At 39.8% G+C, this 27732-nt stretch overlaps 1 long non-coding RNA gene across 1 annotated transcript; it reads left to right on the top strand.

Moving 5' to 3' along the window:
* Positions 1 to 3687: 3687 nt before the first annotated feature.
* Positions 3688 to 27452, top strand: LOC115794050 (uncharacterized). The gene is made up of 3 exons (XR_004021154.1): positions 3688 to 3770; positions 3875 to 3948; positions 27287 to 27452. It is a non-coding gene; the product is annotated as an uncharacterized LOC115794050 (long non-coding RNA).
* The last annotated feature ends 280 nt before the right edge of the window (positions 27453 to 27732 follow it).

Here is a 27732-nt window from a genome sequence, read left to right on the forward strand (position 1 = left end):
TACTTTACAAATAGTGTTTTGCGCTAAAATGTGCGGACGCACGGCAGGAAATGGAATCACGTGAACGAGCGCCGAGTGTCATGTAAATTGTGCTTTTGATTTTCTTACCGAAGTACCCGTTTCATCTTGCAAGCTTATTTATTGTGGTATTTTCGAACTTCATTGTTAAAAGTGGATGTCGAAAATGTATACATCACAATCACGTTTATTTCCGACTCCAAACGCACAAAAGCTGCCGATTCCTGACTAAATTAGAAACCTTTTTACTGTAATGATAGATCTTCAGCTTGTTTTAGTTCAGGGGTGAGCTCAGTGAGAGCTTCCCCTCTCCCTCCCTCCCACTCCCTCTTGTCTGTTTGACTTGTCTATTCCCCTGCGTCCACCTCATATGAGAGACAAATCTGTTGACAACAAGGTCGTCCTGTGAGCAAACTTTCTGTTTTTTTTTTCTTTCTTCCTCTCCATCTCTTTCCATCATCCCCTTTGAAGTTATGTCCAAAAGGCTGTTATTATCTGGTATTAATAGATGCAGCCCCAGGAAGACAAAATCAGCTATTGATAATTGCAAGGAGTATACGGCAGCTACTGTATCGATCGGCGTGTCCTCCACTCCCCTGGTACTGAGAGATAAGGAGACACACTCTTTAGAGCAATATAATTTCTTTTGACCTATCTGCTTGCTACAGACTTATGATGAATAGCCAGAGTGGCTGAAGTCCTTTATCACCAAAGTTACCCCCTTGATATAATATTGATTCTTTATAACTAGCTCGCCACACAAAAATCAAACTGTCCACTTGGCCATCATCATCATCAATATCATCACAAAGGCGGAGGAATGAAGATCCCTGCGCCTCTAAAGGCGAGCCGTTACAATCTCCTCTGTAGGCCTAATCTTTATTTTGCTGATGATGAAAGGAGAGGGGAAACGAGGCAAGGTGCCATTTAAGACGCGGTGCCATTTAATCCGGTATAGACTACACACAAAACACAGACGCGCGCGCGCGCACACACACACACACATACATACACACACAGAGAGAAGGGGGGGAGAAAGGGGGTGTCCAGACAGGGCTGCCAAACAGCTTTGACTTCTGGGAAAGTAATTCATTCCGTGTGAAAAGTTTGATCGACAGAAAGGTTTTCTGTAAGCTTTACACAACCTTAAGGGACCCTGTCATTTCATATAGCCTGATATGATATAATAATTAAAAAGATTAAGCCCCAGTTAATTGTCCGTGAATCTAAAAAAGCTAAATGCAACGTCAAATAAAATTAAAACCGCAAGCGGTGATATCGGGCCCTCGCACTCCGCGCGCGTCGACCTGTGGCGCTCGTCGACCCGTGCCGCACTCGGAGGTTTTGTGATCGTGATGGGTCTCTAGAAAGTTGAATTCTTTTATAGGAAAAGGTATCTTTTGCTCTCGGCATAGACGCAATGGAATATTTGGGGGTGTGGTCACGGCTCCAGCATGCAAAATAGGGCATGGGTCTGATTGACTTTTTTGATGGGCTGTTTGTCTAGATGATGTGGAGCCAATTTGGTCTCACTGGGTGAAATGCCCTAGGAGGAGTTCATTCAAATAGCAGGCCTGAAAATGGCAAAAATTGACACGTTCAATTGAAGATGCTGGACTTCCTGTAGGGTTTGGAGTATGGCTCCAAGAGACTTTTTTGTATGTCTTAGGATGTTACATGAGTGTGCAAAATTTCAGAGCTGTAGATAAAATGTAACTCAGGGGCTAGCTAAAAAACATGGTATATTATGATATTTAAAGCTGCCAGTAGGGGGCGCTCTAACGTTTATGGACTTTATGCATATCAATGTGTTCAGGGCAGGAGGCTTATCAAATAGATGAGGATTTTGTAAGGAATGGTGAAAGATATTTCATGTATTTCAGAGCAAAACTAATTCTGTGGACGGTCATACAAATTTTCATTTGCTTCTGTAGGGGGCGCTATTGCGCCTACAGTCTTGAATCTGTAGTTATGGATTCAGCCTGGGTGTGTACATGAGTGATTAAATTTTCAGCCTGATCAGACAAAGCATGTGCGAACAAGTGCACAAACAATTTTGGTGGTGAGGGAGAAAAACAAAGGCCAAATTTAATGGCCTGGTGTGACAAGGCCGTTTAATATTTTGTAAAGATTTCCACAATATTTGATGGGCTACTTGTGTAGATGATCTGGAGCCAATTTGGTGTCAGTGGGTGAAATGCCCTAGGACGAGTTCGTTCAAATAGCAGGCGTGGAAATCGCAAAAATTGACACCTTCAATTGAAGATGGCCGACTTCCTGTAGGGTTTGGGGTATGGGTCCAAGAGACTTTTTTGTACGTCTTAGTATGTTACATGAGCCTGTACATTTTCATACATGTAGATAAAACGTAGCTCCGGGGCTACTCAAAAAACATGCTATTTTAAGATATTCCGAGCTGCCACTAGGCGGCGCTCTAACGTTTATGGACTTTATGCATATGAATGTGTTCAGGACAGGGTGCTTATCACACCACTGAAGTTTGAGCCAGATTGGGCAAGTTGGCTTTGAGTTACAGCCATTTTTGTGTTCATGGCGAATCATCGAACTTTGCCGTCCCATAAGGGTCACGCCCTTTTGTCAAAAACTCACAGTTTTGAAAACACAGTAAGTCCAACTTCTTAAGGCTTTCCAGGTGAAATTTGAGATGGTTCTGCTAAACCACCTTGGAGCTGGACCTCCAAGTGTAAAATATGACATTTCCTGTTCCCACTAGGTGGCGCTGCGACTGATATTAAATATTGTCATATGTATGTGTTCAGGGGGGCACCCTCATCCTACTGGAGAAGTTTGATGCACATTGGATCATGTAGGTATGAATGAGAGGCAATCAAATTTTCATGGCGAATGATCAAAGTTCAAAGGGGCATAAGGACCCCTCCCCCTTGGCAAAAACTCACCATTTTCGAGATTTAGATTCCCCTGGGGGTGTAGGTTAGACAAACCAAATATGAAGATGATAACGTCTAAAACCTCTGAGTTATTAGAAAAAGTGTGAGGGCTGCAAATCGCCAAATTTGCATAATTAATGCAAAATGGCGGACTTCCTGTTGGGTTTAGGGCATGGCTCCAAGAGGATTTTTTGTGCGCCTGGACATGATATACATGTGTATGAAGTTTCATTCATGTACGTGAAACACAGCGGTGGGGCTCCAGTTTAGGGGGCGCTAGCGAGCCATTTGGGCGCGCCCTTGCCCGAGCCCATTAAAATACTTAAATTTTCACCAGGTGTGACGCATGTGCAAAGTTTCATGAGTTTTTGAATATGATAAAGCCCCCAAAAAGCCAATTCATTTGCCTGAATAATAATAATAATAATAATAATAAAAAAAAAAAAAAAAAAAAAAAAAAAAATAATAATAAACGAAGCAATTACAATAGGGCCTTCGCACAGTTCGTGCTCGGGCCCTAACTATTCTTAACTGACTGCAGTGGACAAGCAAAAATGCCCTTTTTGTTTGGTGATACTGCGGATACCGGATGCGCCACAGAAGTGTCTGTTAACCTTAAAGCATGGGGCTGCTTTGCTGCATAGCTGGTGCCCCACTGAGGCTATTACAACGGGGCCACTCTCTCTATTCTCCAAGAGAGGAGAGAGTGCTGCTGGTGGAGGAGGCGGAGGGGGGTGGCGGCGGAGGTGCGAGGGAGGGTGGGAGAGGAGGGAGAGTAGAAACGTGTAATCACCCAAACAACCGTTTTTACCCGTTTCACCCCCTCTGGATCTGTGTCGCAAGGTAAGAAAAGGGCTACTTGGCTTCTATGCTGGCCCTCGCTGCATCATAAAGTGCACAGGCAGACTTCGGTAACAACTCCTCTTCTCTATTCTTACACCCTGCAGTCACCGTGAGGCTGTCTGTCTTTCACTGCGGATACCGTGGAGGGAGGCCGGAGCGTGAAGAAGACACCAAAGAGGTAAAAGACTGCCAGAGTTTGAATTTATTGCTTCATTTTGGCCGCTCTGCATCACTGTATAATAATAGCTTTAAAGTAATCCATTACATATCTTTAAATAGGAGGATCTAAGAAATTGAATTTTTATATGTGTGGTTCAGGTTGTAAAGCATGTGATTAGACCGCTGAAGTGGCGCAGTATGAAAAAAAGAAAATGCGTCCCTTGCGTCAGTGTCCAATCAGACGTCTTTGCGCCGCCGCAACTGGTGCCAAGACGCATTTACACACACCGCAGGCTACTGTAGCAGCCTATGGCAGCCTATGGTATAATCCCAGGGCTTCATCTGCACCAATCAGAGATGAGATGGAACTTTTTCTGCCACTGACTGATCTCAATTACAGCGTCTCTGAAGGCAAACCCAAATAATATTTATATTGTTTCATTGTTTGTCTGCGCTTTTGCAACAATCTATACTTACATACCGTCTATTACTAAATTTGGTGTACTTTATGCTTTGTGATTAGACCATAAATAATTTACAACGTTCTAATGATTTTAATTAACAATTGTTAAATTTTGGTGAATTTATCATTAATAGTACAATTTTGCATATTTAACATATCATAATACTACCCATATACAGTATCATTAAAATGATTGTAATCATTACAGTAAGGTCACTAGAGAGGATTTAATAAAGTCTGTGATACACAGAGTTGCGTCCTTCAGTAAATATACCTGTAAGTTTATAAAATAACTCACAACTAACCGCATGTATATCCCTCACCACTCTTTATCCTTACATTACTGTGTATTTGTATACTCACTTTGGGATCTGGATTTAAGAATTAATTCTTTTAAATTAGAAAAATGGGCTGAGTTGTGTTATAAAGTTTATTGTGGCATGGAGAACTGTTTATAAGGGTCTCTTTAGTAGACACGGCACAAAACTATTGCAGCTGCCTGCTGGACATGATACGAGTTTTTTTTTAAAGACTTTTTTCTAGTTTTTGTTATGCACTACACATTTGTTAGTTGGATATGTAAAACACACACACACACACACACACACACACACACACACACACACACACACACACACACACACACACACACACACACACACACACCACGCGAACCCAACGACTCATTTCCAGTTAGCATATCAGGACCTGCTCATCTTGCTTCATTTGAGGCAAGCTGAGATAAAATGTGACAGGCAGCTTGTACCTGAGATGAGTAAAATTTGATCTGAGTGGTCCAATCAGGCCTAATTGAAATGAATTGAATCAACCAATTTCTTCTGCTACTGTAATTAAATTAGGAGCTGGGCCACAATTGGACGTTGAGCTGGCACTCGAGAGGAGATGACAAAATGCTCATTGCTGCCACTAAAGGACTATGTGTCAAATTCAGTGTGAAAGGCAGCGCACAAAATGCCGTGTGACACACTGGCAGAAGCTGTCGCTTTTTGGTTGAAGTGTGTACAAACAAACACACTGGGAATGTCTCGCGGACTGAAACACTTCCTTGTGTGAATGAAAAAGTGTGGAGATATGCATACAAGTCATCAAAGCAAATTAAGTGTGAAAGCACATTTACTGCACATAGAGTGCAGCCACATTTAGAATTGTGTTATTGCTTTATGGCCCCAAAACGCCTAAATTAATTCCAAAACGCTGAAGCTGGAACGCCACTGCAGCTCTTAAAAGGTCTGAAGTGCAGGATCAGCCACTGACTCAAAATCTGAAAACTCTGGATCCCATGAAAATTATAAATAAAGAATTAACTGGAGACAAAGTGGAATAAAATTCTGCAGCAGACAGAAGTGAATAATACTATCAATGTGTAATCAAACGGCAGTGCTCACAGACAAGTATTGGTATAAGCCTTCGAGATAAAGATACATGTAAGAACATTATTGCACTTTGATGTTTGAATTGGAGGCCTTGCATCAAATATCTCTCGTATCAGCTTGGCCCACCACTCAGGAAGAGAAGAGGTTTTACTGCTCCAAGGCCTTGGTCATCTGTGGCTCTAATGCCATTTCCAAGAACAATGAGCAGAAAAGGGCTAAAGCCGCACTGATGACACTTAATCTCATTGGAATTCCTTGTCAGGTTTGACCTTGGAAAGATATTAGCCACTCGACAAGTGACTGTGGGCGAGGGGAGGGCTGCGTATGTGTCTCTGTCTGCAGTTGCCGTGCAGTTGTAAGTTTCTATTTAAGTATGCAAATATGCCAACCCGTGTTTTACTATATGTCATGGTGGTAAAAATCATTTCCACTGAACTTAAGAGCAACTTCAGGCTTACACGTGTAAGTGTGATCTATTCTATCAAGTGTGTCTGCATGCTGCTATAGCAGTCATGATGTGATGCTGAGCGGGAGGGCGTCTGGGGTTGTTTAGAAAGAGATTATGCATGTGCATGAGAGCAGCCAGAAGCCAGACCATTGGGCTGCAGGGATCTGTGGTCCAGTGATATGTGTGCCACATTGTCTGTTCAATACAGGCCTCTGAATTTTTAAACAGCATCAGTTACTTCATACTGCCATTGTTTTGGCACCATTTGCCTTGCTTAATCCTCGTGCATATCTGTACTATCTTACAGTGTAGAAGTACGTGTCTGTGAGTGTGTGCGTCAGGCAGGGGAGGCCGAGAGATTGTGTATATTGCGTCATATTTGAAAGCTATTGTAGATTAGCATGCGGTAAATGCAGAATTATAATTTGTCATTATGAGTAGCTTGCAATTAGAAGTGTGGGTGTTTGTGTGTGTGTGTGTAAATACCTGTACAAATATGTGGGTGTGCTTGCTGCTACAGTATCTAAAAAAGAGAAAAAACAGACATTAAAACCTAAACGCACTAAATCTTTACACTGTGCCTCTGATGTTTAACATTCTCAGCGGTGTGTGTTTCTGTATTTTACCCCCAAATTGTCCACAGTCCACAGTACTGTCTCTGGCATCAGTTTGTTTTAGCAGTTCCTGCTACAAAGACGTATACAATAAGAACAAGGTGAGGCTGCTTGGATGAGGCCTGCAAGCATTAAAAGCAGCATTTAGAATTAGTGATATTAATCATCAGAAACCATCAGAAAAAAAGGTCCCATGTCCCCCCCCTTATTATAATAGAATGACCTTTCCTGACTTTAATTTTTTTTTAAGTACTGGTATCAAAATAGATGACACATTTGTGCATGAGTGTGTTTCCAAGGCCTCCAGTGCTGTTTTCAACTGAAGAAGTAGAATAAATTGGAAGATGTCCCAAAAACATTAATAAAGAAAATACTGTTAGAAAATTATTGCTGTAAAGGCGCAGAAAAACCTTGCTTGCTGTGGACAAGAGTTTTACATTTACCGTGCTGGGTGCACCGCTATGTCAGCAGACCTTCAGCCTTTCTCTTTCTGTCTCCAGGGAGAAATATTTGCACAGGGAACCCTTCTCTGTATAGTTTCTATAGTATTCACCTCTTTGTCCCCCTCACTGACTTATTTATGGCAACCCACTAATGAGCTATACGGTCTTTTGTAGTGAGAGACAGCATGTGTAAACATTTAGATTTTTTTTTTTTCTCTTCAAGTACAAGGCGAGATTCACCAAATTAAAAGGCACAAAGTGAAATGAAATCACGGAGCAACCTAACACCTGATCAAATACAAGGTTACCCATGCAGTGTTTTGTGTTTTGCCGTGTTAATGCCCTATGTTGCTATCAGTCTGGCGTGTGTTTTGGAGGACTGCCAGCCAGTGGAGGAAGAGCACCTATTTTGTGGAGAGGTAATTGCTACACAGTAGCCTCTGATTGCCAGGAACTTTCACAGGGAACGGCCCCGGCTCCCTTTTCACTCGCACCGACAGCCTGATTACAAATCATCTTATTGATTTGATGAGTGCAAGATGTTTGCTAATAACTGTTCTCATACCATCTGTTAATCTTTGTTGTGATTAAAGAGGTAATCCCAATACCCATTATTCCCAATGACAAGAGCGGGGATCGTTCTCTTACACAAGCTTTAGTCCCTCACAGGCCGGGCTGGGCTGAAAGGGAAGCTCGGGAGGGGAGTGGGGGTGCAGTACCTAGGATATCAGTGATCTCCTAATGCAACCGAGAAACCTGCTCCACCTTCCACATAACAAAAAAGGGGAGAGAATTACACCCTTGCTAAAAATCCATTACCCTGTATAATCACGCAAAATGATTTTTCTTAAATATGATAATAAATCACGGGCCGAATCAATAGCCTGGAGACCAACTGCTATGCCCTGATAACGTATCAATCAATATTTAGTATTTAGATTTTAATTAATACCTTGGTGGGGCTTGGAGCCCGTTAGCACATGGGAGAAATATAATCTGTGATAAAAATAGACCAACATAAATAAACTGATAAAAACAAATGTGGTCCTGTTAGCATTCGCGCAGTTGTTCTTCATATCTGTCATTGATCAGTCAATTTCCTAGTTGTGATTAAGGGCCGTTCAGAATCAAGCTTTGTGTGTGAATGTGTGTGTGTGTGTGTGTGTGTGTGGGTTCACATGGAAATATTTTCATCGATCATTCTTGGCAGGGTTAAGCTTCAGAAGCACCTGCTCCAAACTGTTCATACACAGAGGGTCGCAGATGAATGGCATGTGTTGTATTACAAGTAAAAGCTATTAAAGCAAAGGAAATCTTCATAACCACATATCCGCATATGAATATGCTACCAGAAGCTTTCTGGTTTATTAGTAGTCTGAATTAGATTGTATATTGACCAATCGTGTTTGAGCCTGCTTTGTTTGCATGGAATTGCATTTGCTAAAATGCACATCTCAAAACCAGCTATTGCTGGATGATATTTCTTTCTTTCTTTCTTTCTTTCTATCTTTCTTTCTTTCTTTCTTTCTTTCTTTCTTTCTTCTTTCTTTCTTTCTTTCACAAACAAAGACCTGCAGACAGAGCACAGAGTCTACAGTAAATTGTTTAAAGCCAAATACTGAATTTTATTGGTCAGTATGCATTGTATACTTGTATATTGTCTTATAGTTTTTATACTTATTTGTTTTTTGTTTTTTTTTCTGTAAGCACGAAGTACCGCAGCAATTTCCTAATGCTGTGAACCTGTTCACCCATATGGCAATAAAAACCTTCTGATTCTGATTCTGATTCTGATTTCTTATGCAGGAATAATGATCATGTAAAAGTACACCACTCTTAATTTTTAAAAAATTTGGAAGGGCTCATAAAGTTATTCTTTTTCATTGTTGAAAAGGCTCCTAATATAAATGCAATATCAGTGGGTGCCTGAGCTGTTAAAATGTGTCTGTGTTGGGAATGATGGCTGCAAGAAAAAGTTCCTTAAAAACTTCTGCTAGGAAAACAGTAGTTACTCTGAGTAAGTCAGGATCTATTTGTATGTGTGACGTTCCTGTCTGGGCTCACGGGTGTTTGTGTGGGGTGCAGGGATGGACAAACTTTAGTTTGTGGTGGCTTTGACCCACCCCTAGCCATACCCTGGCTCTGTCCCTTCTCAAACTGTGATCTTTTATTAATATCTGCAAAGGAATTTAGGTGCATAAATCTAACAAAACAGCCAGTGATTGGGAAAGTGGCTGACAATAAAACAACAGGGATTTAAAAGAGGGAAAAAAAAGCACATTTCTCACATGAGACACAAACTGTGGTCTCCTGGTTGACAGTTTGATAATTTATTCTACTTCCACTCATCTTGCCTCCTTGTGTGGCCTTTGGCACTCATTCAGGAGATCTTTGTTTCTCTTTTAGGAGAGTTTGCTCTGGATGTTCAGCATTGCCATGGCTTGTGAATCACAGCAAGGACACTTTGGTGTGTATATCACAGAGACACCGGTGGGGTTGACAGAATGGCAGTACGTGAGGTGGAATGAGAACAGGTGGATATATCTCACGCAGACTATTTTTCCCAGCCCTAAATCTAGTAATCCTAATCTTGATACTCCTGCATGGTTGCACATTTTCTACATGCAGTAGCTTTAAACAGTTTAATTGATGCTTCCTTGAATTACTCTGGAGCATACAGTAAAGAAGTGCAGTTAATCAAATGATTTCCACTTCTTACAGAAACACTTAAGCAAATAGTTTGAGAGTGATGCATTTAAGTCATTGCTTCTCGAATGAGCACGCAGCGGCCCTTCTGTAATCTTTTCTTAAGGTTTTAAGTGTTGAACACAGGACTGCCAACTGATTTTCAATTGGATTGACTCTTGTGGCATTTGTAATCGGAATCCTTTTGCTTTATAAAGAGATTAAAATAGTTAAATATAGAAGCAGAAGGGCAGAGTTTGACCATCAGGATGTGCATGGCTAATACAAGATTAATAAGACACATTGATAAATAGGATTCAGTGTTAATCCTCCTTTGAACTAGTGCATTTGACTTGTAATCTGTTGACTTGCGTCTTTCTTTGCTACCTATTTACTTAGTTAAAAATGCATAAATTATAATTTATGTATCAGGGAAATACTTACAGTGTAGCTAACTATATAATGCCAAGTAAAGCTTATCAACATGAACTTTGCAAGCTAAGAAACCTTATCCCATGTTGCCTCATGTTGTTTGAAGTTCAGCATTTTGTTGTAACACACAGACCATTTGAAGAGGAGACTGAAGGGCTCTACAGATTTTTGGCTGGAGGTTACGGTGGTTCCCTGGTCTCTGGAAAGTCAAGCTGGGATGTGAGCTAACAGGACATGTGCGTGTTGCTCTTAGCCACGGCTGGATTTAAGTGTCTCAAGGCTGTCTGCTGTCTAACCCAGGTTAACAGGATATTAGGCCACAGCAAGTGATGGCCCAAGTGCCTTTGTTTTTAAGCTGATCCCTGACACACATCCAGTGTCACTTTAGCACATACAGGAAGACACACACATAAGTCAAGGTCACACCTTTGCTCGAATCTTTTTGATCTATTTAATACCCAATAAATGATCATTTATTATCAAAAATGGTGATCTTCCAGGCACAAACAACTTCCTGTGACATGATAAGTCAGATGGACTATTTTCCCACACTCTGCAGCCATCAAACTGCAGTTATCACTGTTGAGCTGGAATATCAGATTAGCTCCGTGCTAAAGCTCACACACCATGAGACTGGACTGTATGGGCCAATCCCTATTAATCCCTTCTTACTGTTAGGTGGACAAGGTGCCAAAGAGGCCCTGTGTGGGTTGGCATGGGGTGTATGTTAGCAGAGTGAGTCAGCTGCTGCCGGAATTACTGTAATTGAATTATTGTGTGTGTGTGTGTGTGTGTGTGTGTGTGTGTGTGTGTGTGTGTGTGTGTGTGTGTGTGTGTGTGTGTGTGTGTGTGTGTGCTAACTGGGTAAGTGATGTCATGTGTGCGCTATCAGGATATAAAATTGTAAATATAAAAATGCTTTACAATTTGCAACTTACTCACTGGGTATCATTAAACTATGACCTCTATGTTTGAGATTTGCAACATGCAGATGGGGATTTACATGGACCAAGCATCAGCAATACTTTGGGTGTAGGAGCATGTTAATTCATTATAATGGGTGTAATGTTAAAATCCCCCTCCTTTACTTACAACCTAATTAAAACAGTGCTTATTAATGTATACTAATATATACATTAATAGGTGTTAATATAAATATGCATACATATTTATACTAATCTTAAGGTTACCCTAAGAGCTGCATTTTAGTATTTATTTATTTGTTGGCATTTTTAAGCTGACCATAACTACAGTTTAACTGAAGCTTCACTGCTGTCATCAGCCCCATTTTCAACCATTTAAGCAAACACACACAGTATGCCAAATATATTTTATTAAAAAAGCTCTTATAAGTAAGAGAACAAACAAAGTAAGTTAGATACCAGATTAAAAAGTGGAGGATTTAACTGTTAAAGAGTTTCATATCCTTGTTTGGACTTCCCCACAAAATATGCTGAATTTAGATTATGTGGAAAATAAATTGTGTAGCAACTTTTTGTGAATCTGTTTGGCTCAATAACTTTATATTATTGCAATGTATTTGTGTGATGCTAATATACACAGATTCACAGCTAGGATCTGTCCTGATCAGGAGCCCTTGGCATCACATATGGAGCACCAGGTACGAAAAATATATATTTCAGCCCAAGACTGTGGACACAGCCAAAGCAAATGAAAAGTGACTCCCAGAGTTGCTTTGTGTAAGTGTTGTGTATGCTAATCTTGGCTAACATTAGCGCCTGGTAACGCCTGCATTCAGCTGGTGGGAAAAAACCTGTTTAAGGAGATGTTTGCACACACTGGAGCAGGGACGAGCAATGAGAAATAACAAGCAGCCTTCATGTTTTTGCAAAGATATCACGGTGATATAAAATATTTACGGAAAATTGTGTGGATAATATTTTGCCTCTACACTGAAATGTTTGTTGAGTTGGTGTGTTGTTTGAGAACAGTTCACCAACTTAGGCAGAAAGGTCGTAGTTTATTTCAAACTCATTTCTCCCCCCCCCCCCCCACTTGCTTTAAATGTTTTTGGTAGGAAACAAGACTAAAAAGATTGCATCGTTGCATTAATTTATGTGTTAGATTTTTTTTTTTACATAAAAGTCAATAGCAGAAAAATGATTAAAGAGAAAGGAAAATCGGAGTAAACCGGAGAAATTACAAGACTGAGATAATGCTGAAGCAGAGAATGAAGATGGTGGAGGGGGATGACGGACAGTTGTGGAGACAGGGTTGTTAGTTTATGTAGGCTGCGGGCTGAGTCGACTGGAAAATTTTGATCACTTTAATTTACTATATCCAGGGTTGCCTCTCTCCCTGTCCAGCACTTTTATCAAGCCCTGTGAGCCCGTATTGATTTTTTTATTTTCTGCCCAGGATAAGAAGACAGAGAGTTAGGGAGCTCTGGTGAATGGAGAACTTTCCTCAGATTGCTGCTATTCTCCAGCTTATTGCATCCTGTCGTTTGTAGTTTCAGATGATGTCCAGTACGCCACGGCTGCTCCAGCCAATAAACAAGGTGACTAACAATGGAAGAGGGCCAGGAATGAAGACAGGGAGACAAGCTAACCACCACACCACACACACACAGCTAGAATACAAGGGCGGAAGCGGACATTTTACAGCCAGAGGTTGCCTTTTTATTTTTTACAGCCATGTTGAGAGGCTGTTTTTAAAATGTACCATTATGAATGTACTGCGGCATAGAAAACTCAACATAAACATGAATGAGCAATCATATTGATTTCAAATTTTTTGCAGGGATTTATTATTTTTTGGTGTAAAGTTTATCATCATATCACACTAAGCAGTGAGAGACAGGGGCATGATTTGTAACACTTCTCTGACATTTATTTGATAGGAACATAGTTATAAAATATTTCACTTAAATTTAGTTTGATTACTTTTTGGGGGGGGAATTGTAAGTCATGGTCATTTAAGACCTAAAATAGTAAACATTTTTCCCTTGAACAGCTGAGCAAAGTATTATATTTCTTTTCCTCCCCCCCCCCCCGAAGACAAGATTACTATTTAACATTTTTTCAATATATATATATATATTCTTGTTGCTGGTTCATGTGTTTCTCCCTGAGCAAAATTAATTATCACCTTTGCCCCAAAGAAAAGGCAATTAAAAGGGAGAGGTAATGGTTTTTCCTCCAAAAATGAAATGGGACAATGGTTTTGTCTTCTATTCATTTTTTTTTAATAATGTGTGTATCAGACAAATTGTTGCATAAAATCTTCTGATTTTCTTTCATTGTTTTTTTTTCTTCTTTCTTTCTTGTGGCTGTGTATTTGCATTTTCAAATGTTAGGATGGGGTGTGTGTGTGTGTGTGTGTGTGTGTGTGTGTGTGTGTGTGTGTGTGTATTTGAGAGAAGAGAAAGTGGGTGGGAGAGAGAGAGAGAGCGAGAGATTAGTGACAGTCTGATAAAAGATGTCTCCAAAACCCTAATTAAAATTGAATACTCCTGCAAATGCAAAGCAACACGCAATCTGCAGGTATTTCATTTAGAGCAACTATCTCAGTGCAAGGCTGCTTTTTTATGTCTTTCTTCATTGCACACAAATAGCTATACCCAGTTCATTTTATTTTTCACACTTCCACATCTGTCGCCGCCTTTGTCAAACCACACGAGTTTGCCCTCCTGTCCCTCCCTTGATGTCAAATGCAGCGATAAAACAAAATCAAACTGAGGAACCTGCAGTTTGGCCCCTATTTTTTTTCTCCCCCCCACCAAAAAAAAAAAAGCTTTCAAGGTTCAGCTCATTAAGCTACTTAAAAAAAATAGAAAGCCCTCTAATGAAACTGTGAGCGGTGTTATTTTGATAACACAGGCAGGCTTACAAACAGGATCTTCATTACCTTTATTTCTCAACAAATACCTGCACTGAATATACTTTGATGTCGTTGGTTTGTGTGTCTGTCAGCAGGAGTTTGTGAAAACCGACCGGAAGGAAAGACAAAGCAATAACGCATTAAACTTTGGTCCAGATCCAACTGTTTTGGAAACAATAGGTTTGGTTGGTTGGTCGAACAGTTGTTCTCGGTGGAGATGTCTCTTCTCTGAGTGCCGTTCTAGTAATTATGTGACATAATCAGCATGATTGTAAATTCATTATTACAGTAGAAAAAAATGTATAAAAATCAAGTTTTAATTTATGGATCATATCGAGTGAATCCTGCAGTTTTGTCTTCAATGTAAAAAAAAAAGTGTACTTGCAGTTTCTAAATCCTCAAATTGCCTCCGTGTTGCATCATTTAAACTGAGGCTCTTCCTCTGTCCCTCTTTTTTTTTTTGTGTGTGTGTGTGAGTAAAACGAGAAGACCGATTGCACTGTACAGCTGAAAACCGTCTTTGAGATATGACCTGTGTTGTGGCTGCAGTAGCACTTTCACTTCCTACTGTCTGGACTCAGACTGCTACCCATGTGATCTCAGTTTAGAGGAATCTACACACTTGCCAGTGTCATCAGCAAGTGGTGGCGATTGGTTTAACCAGCAGTTTCTGATTCAGACTCTTCAACTAGTTATCAGCTAGTTATTACTATTATTATCATTCGCTAGTTATTTCAGCTTCTTTAAATTTTTTTGTTTGTTTTTTTGCATGTTTTATTAAGAGTAAATTCTTTATTTTGGGTTTATTTGTATGTTTTCCCAAGGTTCTTGGCAAAAGACCTTCACATATGAGAAAATGATGGTGTTACATTGGCATCACAAACTGCAGCAGCCAATCCAAAAGAGAGCTGAATCTCAATGAACCGGTCAATTAATGCTTTCAGAAACGGTGCAAATGTGGTTAAAAAAAAAAAAAAAAGATAAAGTAAAGGTTAACTGAGAAATGGAAAATTTGCATCTTTTATCATAGTGCAAAGTTTAAAAAGGAGAGGAGAAGCTGACTGAATAATAACCAGGGCAGGTTTTGTATGTTTACTCATGAAAAAGAATGAGCTACAAAAACAAACTGGGCTGTTGGCAGCCTTAGTGCAAAAACATTCCAGTGTCCAGGATCTCTGGTTTTCAAAGACCAGTACTGCTTAAACATTACTCAAAGCTCACACCTATAATCATTTTTACTTGGCTGCCTGCCCATAATGCACAGGAAATTGCTCTGGCCTAAGCTGCCGTTTAGTCATAAGGATATGGTCAATTTGGTACGCTGCCAAAGCCATGGCCCTGAGTCATTTTACTGTATGTATTTTTTTGTTATCCATTCCCAGAACAGCAGTTGAATCATACAGCACATAAATAATCCCCAGCGGAGAGTTGAAAGTAGTGAACAATAAATGTGTCTTCTGCGTGTGTTTACTTTCCCCTAACCCCACAGAGCAGTCTTCTTTAACCTCCTCATTTTCCATGTAGACAGTTATTAACTTCTCAGATATCTTGTCATTGTTAAATATTGATTCCTGTCATCATTAGAGTGTCTAATAACGAGGATCTTGCCTTGACAATTTTGTTATATCTGCCAGGAGTGACAGTCCCATGTGTTAAAGACATGTTTACTTCACTCTGGGATCAATAAATGCTGTGAGCCAGCATGAGACAGTATAGGCCCTTACCAGTGTTATCGATGCACAATGCATCACATTATGAAATATATGTAGGTGGAAGCTGCCCACAAGATTAAGCAGTCCTCATAGATCAATGAAGAGTATGAGCATTAATATGTGCTGCTACTTCCATCCCCTGGACACCATAGGTTATTTTTGCTCTCTCTCTGAACACCGATGCACGTGCTTTTGCGTGAACTGGGAGAATTAGATTGGCTTGCTGGCGTTACAATCCAGTATCTGTCACTGAAAAGACTCTTTTCACACATGGCCAAAGGTCTCTCATTTTAGGCTTGGGCAGTGGTGGTAGAACTGAGTCCTTGTGTAAGATTTTAAACTTATTAAGATGGTAGAAAATCTACTTTTTGCAATGTGTTTGCATGCCTGTCTGTGTGTGTGAGAGACAACAATCTCGAACCTGAGAATGAAGGTGGGAACGCTTCGTGATGTCAGGAAATGTTCTTTCTCCAAATAATTTCACAGTTTAATCGCATGCTGAAATTTCGTTACGTTATATTACCCCTTTCATGATCTCGTTTCATTTTTTTGGCTTTTTTTCTTGGAACTGCGCAAAGAAACCTCTCTGTTATCTGCACGTACCCTGAAAATTACTGTTCTACCCAGCACCATAAATATGCCATTTTTTCCTGGTAATCATCTTAACCACATCCAGTTGTCCTCATATAGAAAATGAACTCACAAACCTCACTTCCTATGATGCACGTCAGGCCTAAGAGCTTCTCATCTGAATATATCCCCACTGTGGAGGACAACAGAGGCGTGTTGTTGTCAGCTGACCCTTGAAGTGGCTAGATGAAGGGCATTGAGGAGGAGGGGTGAAGGGTGGAAGGGAAACTTGGGCCAAGGTCAAGAAAGCTAATTTGTTTCCTGTGTCCCCCTGCCGTCCCTGAGAGGCAGACCACACACTGCCCATACAAGAAGTGGGGGGGCTTTAATGTGGTTAAGGGTGCATAACATGGGGTTGAGATCATCAGCTACTGGCTCCTGTATCATGCAAAAAGAAATAATTTGTATTTTTTGTTCATATTAAGAAAACTAGTGTATAAAGATATTATATTAGTGATGCTGAAGACACTGTGGACACTTGCCCAGTCAAACTTTATAAATAAATATCATTCATTTATTTTTATCAGCTTCTCAGGTAAAGTCTTGTATTATTACTTTCTAGATAAAATCATGGCAAATGTAATATTTACAAGTATGGAACTTGAGTAGCTGGTGACCCATCTGCCATCATATATCATCATAATATGTTATTAATGGTATGAGTCCTGCAGTTGATTAAATAACTGCTATTTACAGTTATTACAGCCCTGTAAATTGCTGTGGAAGAACAGGTTAACAACATTGTTGTTCATGGGAATTTGTAAACAAACAATTTCTTTAACCGATAAAGCTGACGTGGAATTTGGTGAGTGTAGTCGTGTGTGAAGCTTTTCATCTGCAAACTCTGAATGTTAGCCGTGGTACGTGCATACTTATAAATTCAGTGGTTTACTTTAAAATTTCCAGCTCGAGCTGTTTCCAACAAAGTTGTAAATATCACTTTTATGTTGATGATGAGCAGTTTTTTCACGCTCGTGCCATTTCAGCTGTATTAAAGTTGGCGTCCTCCGGCCGTCTGTCGAACACGAACTGCATTATGAGACCGTGGGGTTGTTTTAGTGGAGCCGCTGAGTGTTGTCTTATTTTAACAGACAAAGTCAAAGAGGAAATGAATGCATTTGCCACCTCAGGGGCACACATGGTGCCTCTGTCGATCCTGTAAAGCAGTATTTAATCAGTGTCTGCATACGGATGTAGCCTTCAGTGGGGAAAAGTCATCAGCCATATAGAGAAAAGGCTTCAATTACTCAGCTACCACATTTGACAAAGGCCAGACCCTGTAATTCATGGTGCATAGGTGTGTATATGTTTGAGGAATAAACACTGATTCATTTACAGTACAAATACTCAGATATAATACCGGGGCAATTATCTGGCTTTAAAAACGAACATCTAATCAGCGATAAGTTGGCTAAGTTTTTAATGGATGAATATATAGATTGATGGACTCAAAGTTACCAAAGAGATCAGTTTTTTTTTCTTTTTAATTAGCACCTGTGAGCTGTTTCCCATTAACACTGTGCACATTAAAAATCCCTCTGCTTTTTCTAATTAAGTAAAGTGGAAACAGATTAGATGGCTTCTTTGAACAAAGGTCAGTGATTGCACTTTGTCTCGCCCCACTGTTTGTTTGTTTGGCCGGCACCAAGAGAGAGTCTGCCACTTCTCCGCAGAATGTCACTTCACAATCACTGTTTGTTTTAGGGAACAGCCTTTTCTTACCCTTTGTGTTCATCTCCTCTCAGCGCTTTTTTTTTTTCTGTGTTCTTCAAAATGTGATCAATAGATAAAGACGTGCCTCACACTACTGTCAGCTTTTTCCACTCTTTGCTTTTTTTCTTGGTTCTATAGATTCAAACATACATTCTGCTCCACAGGTGGGAAAGAAAGGCTGAGGCGGTGTAGATTTTTTTTTTTTTTTTTTTTGCTGATATGATTATGAAGCACATGATGCCAGATTAAAGCCAAACTGATGAAAGATAGGCATCAATCAGCGACATCTCTGGAGAGGCTGCAAGGCATGACATGGTTGTCAAGAAGGAGGAATATAGTGACTCATCCCTCCCTAATCTCCCTTTCCTGGACAATTGATCTGACTTTCATATCCATTAGCGTGGCTTTCATAGCCGCTGTAATGAATGGCCAGACAACAGACATACTTCAAGATCAAACTCGTCTCTTAGACGGAAAGAAAAAAAACACAGAAACAACAAAACAAAAGATGGCAGAGCAGCTGTGATTCACACAGGTATCCTGAATATCTCCAAGCAGGACCTTTATTAGTTTTAGTGTTACTAAGAGTAATACTGTAGTGTTATTCAGTAGTTATATAGGTGTTTGCCATTCATAATGTATGGAAAGGGGAAATAAAGTAGCAGTCTTGCACTAGTACAAAATGATTTCAGCTGCTATTTTTGTAGTTTTCTAATGACAGTTAATGTCACATGCAGTTTTAGGCTTCTAGCATAAGTAAATAAGTAATTCTTGAAATTCACTCAGATTATGACAACATATTCAAAATGATTTCGTTTGCCTGTCTGTTAGATTAGGTCAGCAGTCTCTTCTAAACTATGAGCAGTTACTCGTAAAACAACTGAGCAGACCTGCAGCGTCAGGCCACTGAAAACCCAATTTACTGGACATTTTTTCTGCAGTAAACGGTCAGCACGCGTTCCGGATTTCTGATTCATCTCAGTGTGATTTTTTTTTAGGTGGTGCCATGATTATCACCAATGCATTCTTTCAGCCTGACTGTCCTCGGCATTACTTCTGTTAATAACCAAACAAACAAACAAAACAGAAAAGGAAAAAAAAAAAATCAGAGTTTCACATGAGAGGAAGCTGACAAGAAAGGGAGTCAGACGGGAAGGAGAGAATGACAGAATTGAATAAAGTTCAACAAGGCAGAAAGGATTGCACAAGCAGTGAATAGCGATTCTGCCACCACCCCCCCTTACAACTTCTGGCTACTTAAACACTTTTACGCCCTGTCCTTTTATCTGCGTCTGCATTCACTGACAGAGGAATAGCCGGACACAGAGGGAGACGCTCATTTCATTTTTATTTGAATGTTGACCAAAGACGGCCACCATCTGTGCAAACTGTCGGACTTTAGGACTCTCCTGCATCTCCAGCCATAAATATCAGACAGGGCTTCACTTTTCAGATACTCCACTCATGGCAATTTATTGTCCTCTCTCTGTTTTGCCACTATTTAAGCTTTTATCACTATTGTCTTAAGTTGACTCAAGCAGAAGCACCATATCATTTTCAGCAAACAGTGATTTCTGTCTAACATCATCTCACACCCTCCTGTCCCATTTACTGTGGCATCTGGTGCCTTTGTTTTTCTTATTCCTCATCATAAAGAAAACCTCTTCAGTCTTCCCAGAAACCCAGCCTACACTTATGTCTTGCTGTGTGCACCCCCCCCCCCCCCCCCCCTTCCACACACACACACACACACACTCCACCCCACCCAGTCACTGAGAAGCTTTCCACTAAGCTCAAACACACAAGGGGGAGTGGTGAAAATGGGGTAGATGACATTGTTTTCAGTGATATGGATGTACGGCTTAAAGACAAAAGTGTTGGTTGAATGTTGTCATGTCAATAAGCCATCAGTCGCGCCGCTAACAATAAGTTAATGATTCCCCAGCAGTAATACATTTATGAATAGAGAAGTGTCTTCTTCAGCCCAGCGGGTGTGCCCATTAAAACAGAGCATGAACAAAATAATTGTGATTTGCAGATAAAATCCACTTTAGAATGGGATTCCGACTGAGGAATTGTTGAAAGAGCTGTAATTTTCCACTAAAACATGACACACACTCACAGGAGCCCTGCTAATCAACTGTGTGTGGATGTGTGTGTGTGTGTGTGTGTGTGTGTGTGTGTGTGTGTGTGTTTTGAAGTTTGCAACTTTGCACTATATTTGAATTAAATAACAGATGCATTTAGTGAGGAAAAATTTTCTTATTTTTCCCCAAACTAAGTGTCTTTTTTGCAGCCCTTAGTTATAACTCAATTTTGATTCAGCTTATAGTTTTTACAAATAGTTTTTCTGTTGCAAGTACTGATAAAAATATTTGAATACATTTAAATGGAAGCACTTCAGCCTAGCAGTACTCCTACTTAACAAAGGAATTGAAAATTATGAAGTAATTTTGAATAATCCAATAAAATCAACTGTATTTACAGTTTTCTTAAAAACTATTTGGGAAAAAGTATTTTTATTGTAGATGGACTTTTAGAGTTGATCGTAGTGTGCAAAATAAATCTAAGATCAAAATTTCATTTCTGGAAAAAATAAGAAAATGTAAAAGCTTATGTTTTAAAAATATGTTGACTTTATGATTTTGGTTGCAAACCTTGCATATTTTATGTGTGTCTCTTTACCTTTTGTGGGTCCAACATTGTCAGTCTTTGACTGAACTGGTCACTTATTAGTCATTTCAAAAGTGTGGCATGATTATGGTTATTTTACATTACAGAAAATGTCTGAGAAGAAAAAAAAATGTTGGATGTTGCCATGGAGGATTTTTTTTTTTATAATCCACTCTGAAAAACTTCATCCTGTCTATAAGCATTAATTTTGCATGTAAGTAACCTGAAAATGCTGTAAAAAGTGTTGTGACTGTGGTGGAAAAAGTGAAGCATAAAATGTGACAAAGTTTAATCAAATCAAACTTACAGAGTATGCCATGCATACTCAAGACTACAATACATTTAAAAGATTAAAACTTAGAGCTGATGAAAATATGAGAGCTGTTGGGGGGGGGGGGGGGGGTGCAGGGACTGTATGCTTCTGTAAAATATATTTTTATCCTCTTCCTCAGCAGGGGTTTAATGACACCTGACTAGAGAATTAATTCCACTCGCCACTTATATCATGTTTTAATACTTGCATCAAAGTGTCAAGAACATCACTGATGGATGGCAGTTTGTTAGTTACTTAACAACAAATTCACAAATCATGAACAGTTTTCATAAAACTTTAAAAATGGTAACAAATACCGTGTAGTGTATCTATAAACATTATTTGGCTGGCGATTAAAAAGTTGTAAGTGATATTTATCATACTTGTTTTAAAGAGAGCACACTACCCAGCAGGCTGGGCAGTTGTAGCGTTTGAGTAAATAACAAGCGTGCCAACTCAGAGAACACAGCTTGGCTTCTGTTTCAGTCAATGTTCAGTTTTGTTTTCACTTTTTGTTGAGTTTCACTTTTTTTTTTTTTTTAATTTACCTATTCGGTTAAGATTAGGCAGCAAAGCCACATATTTGGGTTTAGGGGGAAAAAGGTTTAGATCTAAGTGCAGTGAGTTAGGAGTTGACTGGTCTCATTACTGTAGCGCATCCATGTGTGTCGCATGGCCACTGCCAAAGGGCACCTTGTGGGGCACCTCTGAGACCCCAGCAGCTTTGATTAAGCAGCGGTGTTCGAAGCCTTCAGTTTCAGGACTGATTAATAATCATCACCAAGAATCTACAGCATATAAAATGTGCTGATTATAAATTTTATATGCAAAGGTTATTATAGTATCACACTGCAGTATTTTCCAGAATTTTGGCTAAACCCTGAACCTGCGTTCCTCTTATGTATGTAAGAAGATTGTTTCGTCGTGGGCATGCTGACCATTGTAATATTTGCGGAATGTTTTGTTGGATATTTTGTTGGTGGCCCAGTTTTTCCCCCCAGCATTCTTCTTTGCTGTTTTGAAGCCGTGCACGCTTAAAAACACAGAAAGTTTGATCGAGAAATGCAACATGCATATTGTTGTTGGCCTTGACTGAAAGAACTGCCTGCAGCTTTAGCTCGAACACGTTCACTGTGTAAAGTCTCAGCGACTCACTGACTGATTGGAAGGTACCTTACAGTAAGTTCACAGGCTCGCTTGTTAGCTAGATACTAATACTTAATGTACAGTAACATTTTCTAAGCATGCTGTTAATGAATACCTGTGATTACCAATAAGCTGAACTGACTTAATCAAACAGAAAACAGGTGTCACTGAAAAATATCAGATTAGGTGACCTTTCTGCTTGTAAGTGTACTTAGTTGACTCTTGAAAATGAGAAGATTTCTTTTCTATGGTGTTGTGGTCGAGTAATAAAATGTCTAGACACCAACTAACATGAATTTCCCTTAAGAATTAGTGTCATCAGTGTGAGAGCCCTGCCCTGTACTCTGGGGTGCAGTTTGAAATACTGTCTTTTAAATCAATGCTCACCTCTCCACTCTCCCTTTAATTGAACTTTGTTGCCTCTTGTTAAGACCTTTAGTCAAAGAAAACAGTCCTTAACTGTAATGAAGGCAAATCAAACTTCTCCACCAAATTCACTAAGATTTAGCAGTTAAGCAGGTAAAGCCAAAAAATAAATAAACCCCATTTACTCCACTGGTGACTAGTGGAGAAAAATAAAGGTGGGGTGGGGGGGGTGGGGGGGTGGGGGGGGAGAAGCAGAGGCTACAAAGAGCAAAGGCATGTGCGAGGTGATTTAGATAATGGCACTTTTCCCTTTTTTTATACTGTCAACAATTGGCACTTTGGAGGGAAGTCCACACATACCGTCTCCATGTATCATGCTGGTCGTGTTTCCAGAGCAGTGTTATTGACACTGTAAATTAGAGGAGGCACACATCAGGTATCTGACAGATCCGAGGCATCCACAGCAAACTTATAATCGCAGCTCTGTCACAGTGGGTGAGTTTCTCTCCCTTTCTCTTCCTTTTTTAATGTTCGCTCTTTGCATTTACTTGTGCCTCTGTAAGTCTATTCAGCATTTTATTTTATGGACACCTAAAAAAGAATGCTCTGCTTTATTGCAAGCATATAAAAGCTCTTCTTACTTTTTTTTTTTTTTTTTTTTTTTTGCTCATATATATTTAGTTGTGTTTGGTGTACACAAGAAAACAATGTAACTCTTCTTAATCTTTTTAAAAGTGAGCTAATCAGAGATTAAATGCATCTCTTTATATTTTTAATCATGTAAAAATTATGGTATGTTACACTGCTATACTACTATATTTACCTCTTTTTTTTTCTTCCAAGTTGTTCCTTTACATTTCCCAGAAAAAAATGACTTACGATCACGTTTGGGAATTCCTCCTGGGAATTCTTTTGTAGCATAAGTTTATGTGCCGAGTCCTGTGGTTGAAAAGAAACTGCCCTTCTTCATGACTATTTAACCTTCTCATGTCTCACAATAGCATTTTCCTGCAGTGAAAAGCCGCTTTAGTCTTTCTGTAAATTCCCCTTAAAACCTCAGTTCAGGAATGCAATGTGAAGACATCTGTTTCAGTCGTGTCCGTTTCCGTGTGTGATTATTAAGAGGAATTGCTGCTGTTTAATCCAATAGCCATGTCCTTCTCTTATGATTTGTGTCGTGATTGTAGTATGACACAAGGCCTTTCAGTTCAAATATTCTACTTAACACTTTCAAAAGTGTCTTAAGGAAAGAGAGACAAGTAAAGTGGAATCACCGTAAACATGTTTGCTCTTTATTGTATTATCATGTTATGTAACAGCAGTTACCAGAAGCAGAATACGCTTTGTTTTCCTGCTTCAAACATCTAGTATTTGAACTGTTTGGAGATGAGGAGATACTAGTGAGAGACTTGGAGAAACACAACTTTTACTCGCTAAATGGCATGGCATACTGCCCTGGTTACCATGGCTATGAGAGGGGTTTGAGAACACATTAATCATGAGGATGTAGGTTTGGTTCTCGTATTCATAATAGAAACACAGAAACTCCAGCCGTCCTTTATGAAGCTGATTTATGATGTTCAATACATGTGTGTGCCGAGCATGTGGAATAACCCTGAGGAGCATGTATGAGCAAGGAGAGATTGCAGCAGTTGGTCTGTAGCGGCACACTTTTCAACACAAATTTGTTGATGTAAAGATTCATTTAAATGTATTATTACCAAATAAAATTTGGACTGCATTTTTCCATATTAAAAAGTTGCACTGAGTTGTGAATGGATGCCAGCGTGTTACTAGGCTGCAGGTTTTATAGCTTAATGAAGATTAAATGTCTTGAAAACGTTTGGCATCGGAAGATGTGTTCATTTGCCGCAATTGCCACATTTGGCACTCAACCAGCCTGTTCTTAATTGTTCAATCTGGAAATAGTAGATGATGTCTCATGTCATTGCACCTATACATGTCTTGAGTAAATGGAGCTCTTTGTGTCCACACGTCTCACCCAGGCCAGAGAGGCAGCTGATAAAAATTAGATCGTGCATAAAGAAGTATCGCTCACACCGTTGTGCTACTTTTGAGTGGCTATTTTTTTCCTCTTTGTCTTTGGTCAGAGACAGCAGATTGATGACAGTGTGACAGAGTGACATTGCATTCTGGGAACTCAGGACTATGGCCATAAATCCATGGCGATTCAGCTTTACAATGGCCCACTGTCTAGCCATCAGAGGGGTAGGAGGTTGTTACTGCAACACCCTAGTGAGCTGCTAGGGCACGACTATTATGCTTTCTTGGGGAGAAAAAGGGGTAAAATGAAGACACCAGGGGGAAATAGGCAGGATGGTAATGAATTATGAAAAACTAATAGAATTAAAAAGAGGAAGGGGAGAGAGAAAAACCTCTTTGGTGAGTGGAAATTTCCCACACTCTTTAGGCATTGTGATTCTTTTCAAGTAGATCTTTCAAATCTGAACCTCTGCTGTATTAGAAAGCAAATAAAACACATGGACAAATAAACACTCCAAGTTCTTTATTGACCTTGGACAGCCAGCTGTGTTGTGAGTGCAGCTCAACTTGGCTCTCTACACCCTCCCTCAATCAGTGTGTGTGTGTGTGTGTGTGTGTGTGTGTGTGTGTGTGTGTGTGTGTGTGTGTGTGTGTATACAAACCAGAATCTCTGTATTTGGCTTTTGTATGTGGTCATGTTTGTGTTTTTGTTTTTTGTTTTTGTTTGTGTGCGTGTGCATGTGCATGCGTGTGTGTGTGTGTGTGTGTGTGTGTGTGTGTGTGTGTGTGTGTGTGTACTCCCGAGTATGAGTTCATGTTTTTGTTCAAACTACACAAATTTGTGTCTGTGTTAACTGAAGAGCTAACATTTTGTAGTTTGTTTGGTTTAAAACAACTTGGAATGCTACTAATTATGTTTTTATTTTAAATGCAAGTTATAATTTCAGAAACAGATTCTATTAATTTGCCCTGTAATATTGAGAACTACAAGGACTTTACGCCTACCTTACACCTTTTAATTGTATTTACACACAGTGGAGAGGTGCTAACCAAAAATATCTGCAGTGGTTAAAAAGCTCAAACTACTGTATCTATACACAGATGTGAGCACAGGGCTGTGGTGCAAGGCTGTGGAAATATTGTTGGAATAAGATAGAAAAAAATGACTGTACACTACTTGTTGGATTGATATATGTAATTATGAGCGTAATGCAGATAATATGTGTATATTGAAAGGATATGCATATTACACAGTCTGCTAAAGTTTTGATGTTATAATGAGGATTCTGTGTACATGTGATAACAATATTTTAAGGCTGCAACCCATCAGCACTAACAGCATTACACCAAGAGTAACAAAGGACTGAAGTAGATCCAGTAAAAGCTGGAGGGAGTGTGTTGCATTCCCCAAAGTAGGTGGGACACATGTTCTGGAGGTGATGTAGCCAGAGAGCTGGGCGAAACAGTACCTGTGACTACAGCAACAGAATGTTTGAATCTGAGCTGCGTCTGTGTCTGCCTGCTGCTGTAATCCGGGTTAACCAACTCTTTCAAATAACACAACTGAAACTAACATACTGTAAAGCAGTAAATTCCAACCAAGCTGATAGCTAACCAACATTTTTTTCTCTCTTCCTGAATAAATGGGCACAATCGTTGAGTGGAAAATATTTCACTCCTCCATTTGATCACCACAAAGACTCTTGGTGATTTTGGCTCAGTAATGGGAGCCATACCTCAGCTACTAGCATTCCTGGAGCATTTTCCTTCTTCGGTCCCCAAGCCAAATGGAGCACTAAGCAACTTTACAGTATGCCCTCCACCTCCTGTGTGATCGGGCCTGCACCACTTGTCATCTCCCTGGTGGCAGCTTAGATTCTCCAATTTTTAGGTTAATTAATCAAAAATGATTTCTTTTCTCATTAGCCATGCAGTTGGTTTGCAATCTGCAAAATCAATGTTTTACAGATGTTTCCCTGGGTTTTGTTTTTCGAGACGGTGCTGATTTTTATTGGGTATAGATTTAAGAGGGTGCTGAGGGATTGTGAGTTAACTGAGCTGCACACACACACACACACACACACACACACACACACACACACACACACACACACACACACGCAGCCACGAATGCACTAAATGCATATTATAAATAGTCGCATGCCCAAATAAACACCTGCATAAATACAGGACAAAAAAAACGCACTCAAACTCACAGCTTGGCTCATGGTTACTTACTTTCAGTTCCCACAAATCTTAAGGAAAATACAGTGTTGAATGTAATCTGCTCATCTAACTGATAGAGACAGCAGTTCTCTCTTTCTCCATTTTGGTTCGACTGTGTTGAGTCGATTGTTGCCAAACCCAGGGGGTTGAGCCACACACACTCTGTCGCTGGGAAGCACTCTTAATCACGTAACAGCTTCTGGTTCTAGTTCCTGTTGGTTGTAAACAAATGTAATGTTGCATTTCCTGCAGTCTAGACATAACAGCAAACCTGGCAGAACCAGAGAGAAGACCGATGGCGGTTGCTAAGGAGTGGCTGGCACGAGTCGCCAAGCCAGGGTCTGTGGTCTAACGGAAGGAACATGGAGGTGAAGACAGCTGAGGTGCTGGGCATCGGCTTTGGTGTTTGGTGTTTTGAGCTGTGCATCAACTAGGAAGGTCAGAAATCTTAGGTGGAAGTTTGTTCAGATTGTTGTTTGGTTTAAAATAATTTGTTCTTGGTTTATATATATATATATATATATATATATATATATATATATATGCCTGAACTTTGTAAGCATTTACTTTTTTATTATGTTTCCAATCATATGTCTCTGTCTGTTTTGGTCATAGAAACTTTCTGAGCCCTAGAATGTGCCCATTGTGCCATCTGCTATGCAGTTGTTCTGCCGTGCGTGTCTCTGTGCCTACATTTG

Source organism: Archocentrus centrarchus, chromosome 16 (assembly GCF_007364275.1).
Source record: "Archocentrus centrarchus isolate MPI-CPG fArcCen1 chromosome 16, fArcCen1, whole genome shotgun sequence".
Classification (NCBI taxonomy): domain Eukaryota; kingdom Metazoa; phylum Chordata; class Actinopteri; order Cichliformes; family Cichlidae; genus Archocentrus; species Archocentrus centrarchus.